At 50.5% G+C, this 13,938-nt stretch overlaps 1 long non-coding RNA gene across 1 annotated transcript in view; it reads left to right on the forward strand.

Annotated features, from left to right (window-relative positions):
* Window positions 1–553: 553 nt before the first annotated feature.
* Window positions 554–13,938, forward strand: part of LOC146829673 (uncharacterized) — a 31,418-nt gene continuing 18,033 nt past the window's right edge. Inside the window, exons 1-2 of the long non-coding RNA XR_014962035.1 lie at window positions 554–650; window positions 3,526–3,610. This is a non-coding gene — a long non-coding RNA (uncharacterized LOC146829673). The remainder of the gene's footprint in view (window positions 651–3,525; window positions 3,611–13,938) is intronic.

The raw sequence follows: 13,938 nt of genomic DNA on the forward strand, positions 1-13,938 counted from the left end.
ACTGCATTCCAGTCGCAAAACATTCGTACATCTCCCTGCCACTCGCTGTTAGGAAAGGACGCCACTTCCTAATATTGACACGCAAACCCTATTTTGCGAGTCGGTAATAGGTTACCAACTTGTAAAATAGGGTTGGTACATGGCAAAAGCCGTTTTAGTGGTCGCAAACGGGTCGAATCTTCATTTGCGACTGCTAAAAATGGTCGTACACACACCCTTTGGTGAATTAATTCTGCGATGAATAAGGTCCAGGGTCTGCAAACATAACCTGTGCTGGTTTTGTCTCTGTGGATGCTCTGCATGCCTCAATGGGACAAGGAAATATTACCAGGAACCACCACCAGTTAAGCCTTGTATACTCAAATGTCGTCACATCCTGCGCAGTGACCACTAAACTCGCTCACAGACATGTCAACAAGTCTCATGCAGACCTCGCCACTGGCTGTAACTTTGCTCTACATTTTGATACCTAATGCCTTTATTTGTTATTAATACCTCCATTTTTTCGTCATCCAATTCTCCATTAAGAAATGTTTTCTTCGCCCAGGTGCAGCCGGATGCGGCCCAGCCGAGGGTAGTTCAGACAGCAAGAGTGAGCTGTCAAAGCACGAGACAGGAAGCTGCCAGACAGGATCCTATGTACTTCCGAGGTAATGTGAGGCGAGGTCAAAGGTTGTTATGCAGATTCTAAGATCCAGCGCAAAGTGGTAACAGGACTTATGGGATTTCTTACAAGTGTGGTCTGTGTTCAATGTAACAACATCACAAAATAAGGGGTTGTAAAGTGATTGGAGTTCCCTGTGTGTCTGGGTTGAGAAAAGAGTTCAGCTGTGAAGAGAGGGTCTGACTCTCCTTTAAAGGTGGCGCATGCTCTGGTTTCCAAAAGAGAGCATCCTGAGCAGGTGCTTTGTGAAGTCCAGCTGTTGGTTCTGGCACAAGGAGCCGGTTGATAGCACTAAATGTAATCCTAACTCCCAGGAGACACGGAAGGAGCGCCCTCTTGGAAACGTTGCCAAGAGGGTATTTGTGGGTTCATTCTAAGGCGCAGTACATAAAGGGGTAGAAGCCAGGATGAACGAGCTTCCGTGGATTTCACGATTTGTCTGAAGGACACATGATAGGTTAAGCGTAATCCCTGATATTGAGTCTGTCCCAGGTGCGTGCCAGACCAGGGGGTTGATGCAGACACCGCATCCGACGAGCCGTGAGGAAAGCGAGGCAGAATGGACAGGCTGGATTCCTCGTCTTCAGTCGATTCTGGGGCTCATAGGTAGACTTTACTAGGTTAAGAAGGATTCTTGGAATTCACTGTGTTTTATGAAAATGAGTCGGGAACTAAGGCTGTTCGGATGGTCAGTCGCCAGTGTCTGTTTAGGGGGCTGAGGAAATTGTAAGGTTCATGCGTACCAGGAGGCAGTGACTAAAATTCATGTGTACCAGAAGGCAGTGACTACGGTTCATGTGTACCAGGAGGCAGCGACTATGGTTCATGCGTACCAGGAAGCGGCGACTAGGTTCATGTGTACCCGGATCCAGTGACTATGGTTCGTGTACACCAGGAGGCAGTGACTACGGTTCGTGTACACCAGGAGGCTGTGACTAAGGTTCATGTGCACCAGGAGGCTGTGACTAAGGTTCATGTGCACCAGGAGACTGTGACTAAGGTTCATGTGCACCAGGAGGCTGTGACTAAGGTTCATGTGCACCAGGAGGCTGTGACTAAGGTTCATGTGCACCAGGAGGCTGTGACTAAGGTTCATGTGCACCAGGAGGCTGTGACTACGGTTCATGTGTACCAGGAGGCAGCGACTATGGTTCATGCGTACCAGGAAGCGGCGACTAGGTTCATGTGTACCCGGATCCAGTGACTATGGTTCGTGTACACCAGGAGGCAGTGACTAAGGTTCATGTGCACCAGGAGGCTGTGACTAAGGTTCATGTGCACCAGGAGGCTGTGACTAAGGTTCATGTGCACCAGGAGGCTGTGACTAAGGTTCATGTGTACCAGGAGGCTGTGATTATGTTTGGGGCAGAGCAAGAGAAAGTGACCAGGAGTCAGGTATACCAAGTGGCAGTCACTAACAAGGTAGTCACTAAGGCTCTGGTATACCTAGAGGAAGTCAATATAGTTCTTGTATGAGGTCGTAGTCACTAAGGTTGTTCTATACTAAAAGGCAGTCTCTAGGGTTTTGGTATACCTGGAAGCAGTCACTAAGGTTCTGGTATATCAAGAGGCAGTCACTAAGGTTGTTGTATACTAAGAGGCAGTCTCTAGGGTTTTGGAATACCTGGAAGCAGTCACTAAGGTTCTGGTATACCAAGAGGTAGTCACTAAGGTTGTTCTATATACTAAGAGGCAGTCACGAGGGTTTTGGTATACCAAATGAAAGTCACTAAGCTTGTTTTATACTAAGAGGCAGTCTCTAGGGATTCGGTATACCTGGAAGCAGTCACTAAGGTTCTGGTATATCAAGAGGCAGTCACTAAGGTTGTTCTATATACTAAGAGGCAGTCACGAGGGTTTTGGTATACCTGGAAGCAGTCACTAAGGTTCTGGTATACCAAGAGGTAGTCACTAAGGTTGTTCTATATACTAAGAGGCAGTCACGAGGGTTTTGGTATACCAAATGAAAGTCACTAAGCTTGTTTTATACTAAGAGGCAGTCTCTAGGGTTTCGGTATACCTGGAAGCAGTCACTAAGGTTCTGGTATATCAAGAGGCAGTCACTAAGGTTGTTCTATATACTAAGAGGCAGTCACGAGGGTTTTGGTATACCTGGAAGCAGTCACTAAGGTTCTGGTATACCAAGAGGTAGTCACTAAGGTTGTTGTATACCAAGAGGTAGTCACTAAGGTTGTTCTATATACTAAGAGGCAGTCACGAGGGTTTTGGTATACCAAATGAAAGTCACTAAGCTTGTTTTATACTAAGAGGCAGTCTCTAGGGTTTCGGTATACCTGGAAGCAGTCACTAAGGTTCTGGTATATCAAGAGGCAGTCACTAAGGTTCTGGTATACCAAGAGGCAGTCACTAAGGTTGTTGTATACTAAGAGGCAGTCTCTAGGGTTTCGATATACCTGGAAGCAGTCACTAAGGTTCTGGTATATCAAGAGGCAGTCACTAAGGTTGTTCTATATACTAAGAGGCAGTCACGAGGGTTTTGGTATATAAAGAGGTAGTCCCTAAGGTTGTTGTATACTAGGAGGCAGTCACTAGGGTTCTGGTTTACCAAGTGACATTACTGAAGAGTCTAGTTTAAAAGGAGGCAGTGACTAGAGATAGAGGGGTCTCAGTTTTCCTAACAGACGACAGAGCTCCAGATATTAGCTAAAAATGGATCACAATGAACAGAGGCCTGATCTCCAATGTGAAAAGTGATTGAAATGAAAATGCTTCCTGGTATCGGGGAAATGTGTGTTAAGAGTTCTTCTGTGCTACAGGGAGCGCCGTAGCGCAGGGTCAGGCTCACAGACCTATAAGGATGCCCTGTGCTCTAACGTTCTATCCTCTTCCTGTTCTTCCAGCACGCCCCTGCCAGTGGATGGACAGTTCCAAAGCTTACCAGTGCCAGCTCTTACTGAAGAGGACCAGCCTCTGGAGCATTCAGAGGTAGGTGCAGTGTGTGCTGGTTCATGCAGTGGTAGGTGCAGTGTGTGCTGGTTCATGCAGAGGTAGGTGCAGCGGTAGGTGCAGTGTGTGCTGGTTCATGCAGTGGTAGGTGCAGTGTGTGCTGGTTCATGCAGAGGTAGGTGCAGTGTGTGCTGGTTCATGCAGAGGTAGGTGCAGCGGTAGGTGCAGTGTGTGCTGGTTCATGCAGTGGTAGGTGCAGTGTGTGCTGGTTCATGCAGAGGTAGGTGCAGTGTGTGCTGGTTCATGCAGTGGTAGGTGCAGTGTGTGCTGGTTCATGCAGTGGTAGGTGCATTGTGTGCTGGTTCATGCTGAGGTAGGTGCAGTGTGTGCTGGTTCATGCAGTGGTAGGTGCAGTGTTTGCTGGTTCATGCAGTGGTAGGCGCAGTGTGTTCTGGTTCATGCAGAGCTAGGTGCAGTGTGTGCTGGTTCATGCAGAGGTAGGTGCAGTGTGTGCTGGTTCATGCAGTGGTAGGTGCAGTGTGTGCTGGTTTATGCAGTGGTAGGTGCAGTGTGTGCTGGTTCATGCAGAGGTATTTATTTATTTATTTTATTTGCAAAGTGTTATATACCTGGAGGTATCAGAGTGCTTTACATGAGGATCAGCAAGTTACAGGTTACATAATTACTTCAGTTACAGGTTCCAAGTATAGACATAGGAGAAAGGTAGAGGGAAGGAAACATAACGGAGAGACGAGGAAAACAATGTCAGATGTCCGCCTGGGTAGGTGACGGCCGAGGTGGTGAACCAGGGCCAAACTCCTCTATATCTGCATAGGACAGCTCCACCGGGCATCGGCCAAGGTTGCTCGGACTCCGCGGTGAGATCAAACAGTAGAAAAACATGAGATTACACAATAACATAAGTTATTTGCGCGTTGCATAGCAAAGACAAAACGTCTTATGTGGAATGGAAGGAAGAGGGGGAAAGGTAAACAGGGGAAAGGAATGCAGATAGCCTCAGGTAGACCAGAGGGGGGAAGGGACTTCAGGGGAAACAAGCAGTCAAAGTGAAAGACAGACAAAACTGTGAAGCACCGTTAACAACAATATCCGATGTCTGGCTGGGTAGGTGACGGCCGAGGGGGCAGACCAGAGCCAGACTCCTCTGTAGCTGCATAGGACAGCTCCACCGGGCAACGGCCAATGGTACTCGGGTTCAGCGGTAAGTGCTAACAGATTTTGTTTTCGCCCATGGGGCATCATCATAGTTCAATCAAAGGCATCGGTCCCGGTGTAAATTGGAAAACACCCTCCGCCTCGTAGGTAGGTGCAATGTGTGCTGGTTCATGCAGTGGTAGGTGCAGTGTGTACTGGTTCATGCAGAGGTAAGTGCAGCGGTAGGTTCAGTGTGTGCTGGTTCATGCAGTGGTAGGTGCAGTGTGTGCTGGTTCATGCAGAGCTAGGTGCTGTGTGTGCTGGTTCATGCAGACCTAGGTGCTGTGTGTGCTGGTTCATGCAGTGGTAGGTGCAGTGTGTGTTGGTTCATTCAGTGGTAGATGCTGTGTGTGCTGGTTCATGCCGAGGTAGGTGCAGTGTTTGCTGGTTCATGCAGTGGTAGGCGCAGTGTGTTCTGGTTCATGCAGAGCTAGGTGCAGTGTGTGCTGGTTTATTCAGTAGTAGGTGCTGTGTGTGCTGGTTCGTGCAGAGGTAGGTGCTGTGTGTGCTGGCTCATGCAGAGCTAGGTGCAGTGTGTGCTGGGTCATTCAGTGGTAGGGTCAGTGTGTGCTGGTTCATGCAGAGCTAGGTGCTGTGTGTGCTGGTTCATGCAGAGCTAGGTGCTGTGTGTGCTGGTTCATGCAGAGCTAGGTGCTGTGTGTGCTGGTTCATGCAGAGCTAGGTGCTGTGTGTGCTGGTTCATTCAGTGGTAGGTGTAGAGGTAGCACTGTGTGCTGGTTCATGCAGTGGTAGGTGCAGTGTGTGCTGGTTCATACAGAGGTATGTGCAGAGGTAGGTGCAGTGTGTGCTGGTTCATTCAGTGGTAGGTGCTGTGTGTGCTGGTTCATGCAGAGGTAGCTGCAGTGTGTGCTGGTTCATTCAGTGGTAGGTGCTGTGTGTGCTGGTTCATGCAGAGGTAGGTGCAGTGTGTGCTGGTTCATGCAGTGGTAGGTGCTATGTGCTGGTTCATGCAGAGGTAGGTGCAGTGTGTGCTGGTTCATGCAGTGGTAGGTGCTATGTGCTGGTTCATGCAGAGGTAGGTGCAGTGTGTGCTGGTTCATGCAGTGGTAGGTGCAGTGTGTGCTGGTTCATGCAGTGGTAGGTGCAGGGTGTGCTGGTTCATACAGAGGTATGTGCAGAGGTAGGTGCAGTGTGTGCTGGTTCCTTCAGTGGTAGGTGCTATGTGTGCTGGTTCATGCAGAGGTAGATGCAGTGTGTGCTGGTTCATTCAATGGTAGGTGCTGTGTGTGCTGGTTCATGCAGAGGTAGGTGCAGTGTGTGCTGGTTCATTCAGTGGTAGGTGTTGTGTGTGCTAGTTCATGCAGAGGTAGGTGCAGTGTGTGCTGGTTCATGCAGTGGTAGGTGCAGTGTGTGCTGGTTCATGCAGAGGTAGGTGCAGTGTGTGCTGGTTCATGCAGTGGTAGGTGCAGTGTGTGCTGGTTCATGCAGAGGTAGGTGCAGTGTGTGCTGGTTCATGCAGTGATAGGTGAACTGGTAGGTACAGTGTGTGCTGGTTTATGCATTGGTAGGTGCAGTGTGTGCTGGTTCATGCAGTGATAGGTGAACTCGTAGGTACAGTGTGTGCTGGTTTATGCATTATTAGGTGCAGTGTGTGCTGTTTCATGCAGTTGTAGGTGTTGTGTGTGCTGGTTCATGCAGAGGTAGGTGCAGTGTGTGCTGGTTCATGCAGTGGTAGGTGCAGTATGTGCTGGTTCATGCATTGGTAGGTTTAGAGGTAAGTGGAGTGTGTACTGGTTCATGCAGTGGTAGGTGCAGTATGTGCTGGTTCATGCATTGGTAGGTTTAGAGGTAGGTGGAGTGTGTACTGGTTCATGCAGTGGTAGGTGAACTGGTAGGTACAGTGTGTGCTGGTTTATGCATTGGTAGGTGCAGTGTGTGCTGGTTCATGCAGTTGTAGGTGTTGTGTGTGCTGGTTCATGCAGAGGTAGGTGCAGTGTGTGCTGGTTCATGCAGTGGTAGGTGCAGTGTGTGCTGGTTCATGCATTGGTAGGTTTAGAGGTAGGTGCAGTGTGTGCTGGTTAATGCAGTGGTAGGTAAACTGGTAGGTACAGTGTGTGCTGGTTTATGCATTGGTAGGTGCAGTGTGTGCTGGTTCATGCAGTGGTAGGTGCAGTATGTGCTGGTTCATGCATTGGTAGGTTTAGAGGTAGGTGGAGTGTGTACTGGTTCATGCAGTGGTAGGTGAACTGGTAGGTACAGTGTGTGCTGGTTTATGCATTGTTAGGTGCACTGTGTGCTGGTTCATGCAGTGGTAGGTGCAGTGTGTGCTGGTTCATACAGAGGTAAGTGCAGAGGTAGGTGCAGTGTGTGCTGGTTCATTCAGTGGTAGGTGTTGTGTGTGCTGGTTCATGCAGAGGTAGGTGCAGTGTGTGCTGGTTCATGCAGTGGTAGGCGCAGTGTGTTCTGGTTCATGCAGAGCTAGGTGCAGTGTGTGCTGGTTCATTCAGTAGTAGGTGCTGTGTGTGCTGGTTCATGCAGAGGTAGGTGCAGTGTGTGCTGGTTCATGCAGTGGTAGGTGCAATATGTGCTGGTTCATGCATTGGTAGGTTTAGAGGTAGGTGGAGTGTGTACTGGTTCATGCAGTGGTAGGTGAACTGGTAGGTACAGTGTGTGCTGGTTTATGCATTGGTAGGTGCAGTGTGTGCTGGTTCATGCAGTTGTAGGTGAACTGGTAAGTACAGTGTGTAATGCTTCATGCAGTCGAATGTGTACAGTGTGTGCTGGGTGGACTCAGGGAAGGGTCACCAGGCTGGGTCTGCCCTGTGAGTGCACTACATGCCCCGGTCTCTCCCATAAGGAGGAGGTGCCTTAAGGACCAGCATCAAACACTGGCTGTGAGATAGTTTGCGATTCGAGTGAGAGTGCTGGTTATCAGTGAGAATGGACCAGCAGCAGAATTCACGAAACAGTGGAGGAACGCAAATTACTAAATGATGGAGAGGAGAGGAACGCTATGGAGGATGTGGTGCTATTTCTGACTTTATGGGTGATGTGCGAGCACTGGTAGATGTTGATAGTGGTGTGTGATCATGGAGGATGGTTAATGCTCTCAAGACGGCTTAACGGGAGAGTAAGAAACAGGCTATGAGATGGGTAGACGCGTTGGCTCGCATCAATGCCAAGATGCTGCTCGGTAGATGGTCTAGCAGCATTCGTTACTATAGATGTGGTTAGGGGTTTAGATGTGTATGATGGTTTGAGACCTCAGAAGCTAGGGAAGACTTCAGCAGCACAAGCTATTCAGACTTTGAGGTAAGGGTGCTGTAGGAGTGTTTGTACTTTAGTACCATAACATTGCAGCTGTAGAGTAGCGGCTGCTGGGTACTGTAGCACTGCAAAGGGAGGTGCTGCTGGGAGTTGCTGCTGCCTGTTCTTGTGAGAGCTGGTGTAGAGAACACACAATCAGATATATGTATGTTCGAGGCATGTGGGCTGCTGAAGTCATATCTGTGCATAGATCGCCGCCTAGTGTTGGGTCCGGATGTTTGCACGTTGTTGTCCTGGAAGAGTCTTCGAAGTATCCTTGGATAGGTGACTCCTCCCCTGGACTACAGTGCGCATGGGCATCCTCTCCATCCTCAGATTGTTTTTTTCCGCCATTGGGTTCGGATGTGCTATCTTAGCTCAAGTTAGGAAAATATTTTTTCGAGGCCAAAAGGCCTTTAGTTTGCGTCGGTACTGTTTATCGATCGGGTTTCGATACAATCCTGTTAGTTTACTAACTTTCAGCACCGACTTTTTTCGCATTTACCTGTCCATCGACTACTTCGACGATGGAATCGAGGACGCCATTCAAAAGGTGTCCGGTATGCAATGCGAAGTACCCACACATCGACGTCCATCCGGTGTGCAACAAATGCCTTTCGCCGGACCACGACAAATCGACATGCATGGCATGTGCCCGGTTCCGTTCCAAGAAGACTCTGCGGAATCGCCGAGCGGCGAGACTTGAGGCGCAGCACGCGGCACCGGCCCCAACAGACATCTTCGACGAGGCCGAAGACGTCGAGGAATTAGAAGTCTTGCCCTCCAGTCCCGTTTCCGAACACGAACCCGGATCGGACGAGGTAGACGAGTCACTCTTCCACAGAGGTGAAGACGACACCGAGGTAGGAGACGACGAGGAGGCCTTAGGGGCCGAAGAAAGTAGCTCCAATGATGAACAAGGCCTACCTGTTCAAACCGTTCAAACACCAGTGCCACAGCCTATGGCTCCGGTCGAGGGATCGCCTTCGGGCCTTACCCGAGACCCATCCCGCAGTTCTTCGGCCCCGCCCTCGGGCCCGGCCTCGGACGTTCAGCGGCAGCCATTACTACATAAACAGGCTGGTTTCCCTACCACAAAACCGAAACCGAAAGCTGCTCCGGTTCCACCGAAACCGAAACTGAAAGTGGCGCTGGTCGGATCGAGGCCTTCGACGCCAGCGCCCCGCGTCGGCACCGACCGCACCAAGAGGGACTTCGGTGCCGAACTTGAAGCGGGCGACGTTGGAGTCGACAAACGGAAAAAAGCCATCGGCGCCGACAAACCTGCTCGGCTACCGGCACCAACGACACCAAGGGCCGTACCGCCTGCTGTGTCTCGCATCGCTCCCTCGACGACACCTAAGCCTCAGGTATCGAAGACTTCGACGGTGATCTCTGCACCTCGACTCGATGAACCGCCGGCGCCGAAAAAATCCACGGCCGCCTCTACGAGCCTGGCCGGTGCCAAAGCCTCGAAGGCGCCCCAAGTACGACCTGGTTTGGCGCAAGGCAGCAAAACCACAGCTGTCCTCCAGGACACGTCGGGTTCCGGTTCGATCGGAGCTCCAGCAGCCTCTTCGGTGCCGGCCAACATTACCTTCGGCTTGCCTCCGTCAACAATCCCAAAAATGTTCCAACTCAGGACACGGGTCACCCAACCTACGGTCACACCTGCTGAGACGTCTCCGGCACGTGTCATCGACGCCGACACTGGCAGGATGATTCTCCACGACCGAAGGATAACTTCGGAGCCGCCATTGGACCCTTTCAGGATCCCACTAAAAAGGAAGTTGCCTGCAGAATCGGAACCTCTCCTTTATGAACCCTTCCATTCATCCTACCAGGATCCACACCGGTTCTCCCCCACACGCTCCGATACAGATGCATTGGAGGACTACATGGATGACCAAGTCCCCTACCATGTAGACACGGACCCTGATGACCAGCAGGACCCTGATCAAACTTGGGGCGACCCAGCAGACCCCAGTGCACCTCTCGATGCACAGGACCAACAACTCTATGGGGCAAAAACATCTCCTACGGAGGATACTGCGGCGTTCAACGCTCTTATCGAACGTGCTGCAAATAACCATGGGGTACAGCTTCACTCTGATACCATCGAAGATGACTTTCTAATGGACACCTTTGCATCCTCAGAAAGACATGTAAAGACTCTGCCAATGTTGAAGGGGGTCCTCAAACCAGCCAAGGACATTTTCAAAGAACCCACCAGGGCACGAGTGATAAACCCCAGGATTGATAAAAAATACAGATCAGCACCTGGGGATCCTACTTACATCAGAGGACAATTACCACTCGACTCCATCGTCGTAGCGAATGCACGCAAGAGGGCACACTCGCAAACAACAGGTGACGCTCCTCCCCCGGACAAAGAGTCCAAGGTGTTAGAAACCTCTGGCAAGCGAGTTGCCGCCCAAGCTGCCAACATATGGCGCATAGCCAACACTCAAGCGCTCCTTGCTCGCTATGATAGAGCGCACTATGACACACTGGAGCAAATATTCCAACATCTCCCTGACCAGTTCAAGGAAGGCGCAGAAATGCTCATCAGAGAAGGACAGCTACTAACGAACGCTTCCATCAAATGCGCACTAGATGCTGCAGACACGGCTGCCAGAGCCATAAACACAAGCGTCATGTTGCGACGACATGCCTGGCTACGGATCTCAGGATTCAAGCCTGAGGTACAAAACAATATACTGAACCAGCCCGTCAACCCCGACTATTTATTCGGGCCAGAGGTTGACACCACCCTTGAAAAGATAAAAAAGGACACGGACACTGCAAAGTCTATGGGCGCCCTACAAACTCAGTCCTTTCGGAGCGGCTCCTTTCGTCGCCCCGGAAACAAGGGAGCAGGTAGAGGACAGGGGTCACAACAAACATATAACAAAGGCAATACACAGACCACCTATGATAAAAACACCCGAGGTGGATATCGTGGCTCCAGCACAAGGGGCAGAGGACGCGGCTACGGCAACACCAGGTCCTCCCCCAAGAACAAGCAGTGACGCCCTCTCCCTTCCTCCCGACCACATAACACCTGTCGGGGGAAGGCTACAAAGGTTCCTGTCCACGTGGAATTCCATCACCACGGACAGGTGGGTCAAAGATATTGTAAAATACGGTTACTGTCTGGAGTTAACCTCCACTCCACCCACAATACCACCAAGAAGCCGTCCTATGTCCTCAGAGCACTTAACGCTCTTACAGCAAGAAGTGCAAAGTATGCTTCTAAAAGGCGCTATAGAGGTCGTACCCATCCACGAGCAGGGTACGGGAGTGTACTCCCTCTACTTCTTAATTCCAAAAAAGGACGGGTCGCTCAGACCTATATTAGACCTGAGACCCCTGAACCAGTACATTCTTTCAGAGCACTTTCACATGCTCACTCTACAGCAAGTCCTTCCGCTTCTCAAGCAGGGAGACTTCCTAGCCACACTGGACCTCAAGGATGCGTACTTTCACATACCCATCCACCCCTCACACAAAAAATACCTCAGGTTCACTGTTCAGGGGCAGCACTATCAGTTCAAAGTCCTTCCCTTCGGCGTGACAACAGCGCCCAGGGTTTTCACGAAGTGCCTAGCTACGGTGGCAGCACATCTACGGAGGCAGCATATACACGTCTACCCCTACCTAGACGACTGGCTCGTTCAAGCGAAGTCAGCCCAGCAATGTGCAAGCCACATGTCCCGCACCATTCACCTTCTTCACAGTCTGGGATTCTCACTAAATTATCCAAAGTCCCATCTCCAGCCCGCACACGTACAACCGTACCTAGGTGCGACTATAGACACTCTGGCGGCCACAGCTCAGCCAAATTTAGTGAGGATCAACAGCATACAACTGCTGATCTCCAAATTCAAACCCAATCACTCACTTCCAGCGCGAGTGTTTATGCAGTTGATAGGCATGATGGCCTCCTGCATCTTCATAGTCCCGCACGCGAGATTACATATGCGCCCACTTCAGGAGTGCCTAGCACGTCAGTGGAATCAGGCTCAAGGACAGTTAAAGGACCTAGTGTTGGTGAGCGGTCGGGCATACAACTCTCTGCATTGGTGGAATCCACAAAACCTTTGCAAGGGCCGACCATTCCAAGAGCCTGTCCCACAGATAGTACTGACAGCGGACGCGTCTCTCCAGGGATGGGGAGCTCATGTACTCCACTACACAGTGCAAGGACTATGGACAACACAACAAAAGAAATTGCACATCAACCTTCTGGAATTGATGGCAATCTTCCTAGCCATGAAGGCATTCAAAGTACATCTATGCAACAAGGTCGTGTTGATCCGGACGGACAACATGACCGCAATGTACTACATACAGAAACAAGGAGGAACACACTCTCCACAGTTGTCTCATCTGGCTCAGAGCATGTGGAAGTGGGCCATTCAAAGGAACATGTTCCTCATGGCGGAACACCTCCCTGGCAAGGACAACCAGATGGCGGATCTGCTCAGCAGACACAGCCACCAGATGCACGAGTGGGAGTTACACCCATCAGTACTCCAACCGTACTTCCAGCAGTGGGGTCATCCGGAGATAGACCTATTCGCGACAAGCGAAAACGCAAAATGCCAAAGCTTCGCCGCCAGATTCCCACATCCGCAGTCGCAGGGCAATGCGATATGGATGAACTGGTCCGGCAGATTTGCATACGCTTTTCCCCCAGCGCCATTGATACCGCTAGTGGCCCGCAAACTCCGACAACACTCCCTGACACTCGTCCTAGTTGCTCCCACGTGGGCACGCCAGCCGTGGTACACCACCTTCCTCGAACTTTCCGTGGTGCCGCATCAAAGGCTGCGGATCAAACCCGCGCATTTGACGCAGAACCATGGAGAGGTTCAGCACCCAGATCCGCAACAGCTGAATCTGGCGATCTGGCTCCTGAAGTCCTAGAGTTTGGCTATCTCAACCTGCCACCTGACTGTATGGACATCATCAAGGAGGCCAGGAGACCCACTACCAGAGCTTGCTATGCAGCCAAATGGAAAAGGTTCGTCATTTATTGCGGTAATAATGACATCAACCCGCTGGACGCATCCATCCAAAACATCATCTGTTATCTCTTACACCTATATCGATGCAATCTGGCGTACACCTCTATACGTGTCCATTTGACCGCAATCTCAGCCTATCTGCAAACCAGGCAGCACCTCTCTCTATTCAGAGTGCCTGCCATCAAAGCATTCTTGGAAGGACTCAAACGAGTCATTCCACCAAGCCACCCACCGGCTCCAATGTGGAACCTCAACTTGGTCCTCACACGCCTGATGGGTCCACCCTTTGAACCTCTACACTCATGCGAGATTCAATTCCTTACCTGGAAAGTGGCCTTCCTTGTAGCGATCACTTCCCTAAGAAGAGTTAGTGAACTCCAGGCACTAACCGTTCAAGAGCCATTTATACAGGTTCACACCAATAGGGTCGTACTACGTACCAACCCCAAATTCATGCCCAAAGTAATATCGCAGTTCCACATGAATCAAACTATTGAACTGCCAGTTTTCTTCCAAAACCCACAAACTGTTGCAGAAAGGGCACTACATACACTAGATGTACGGAGGGCCCTCATGTACTACATCGATAGGACTAAACCCTTCAGGAAGACAAAACAACTGTTCGTTGCCTTTGCCCCACACCACAAAGGTAACGCCATCTCCAAAGCAGGGATAGCCAGATGGATAGTTAAGTGTATTCAAATCTGTTATCAAAAAGCAAAACGCACATTAACTATTCCACCACGAGCCCACTCAACACGTAAGTTGGGGGCTTCCATGGCCTTCCTGGGAAATATTCCCCTGCATGATATATGCAGAGCAGCCACATGGTCCACTACACACACATTTACA

The sequence above is a fragment of the Triturus cristatus genome, chromosome 5_2, assembly GCF_964204655.1.
Source record: "Triturus cristatus chromosome 5_2, aTriCri1.1, whole genome shotgun sequence".
NCBI lineage: Eukaryota > Metazoa > Chordata > Amphibia > Caudata > Salamandridae > Triturus > Triturus cristatus.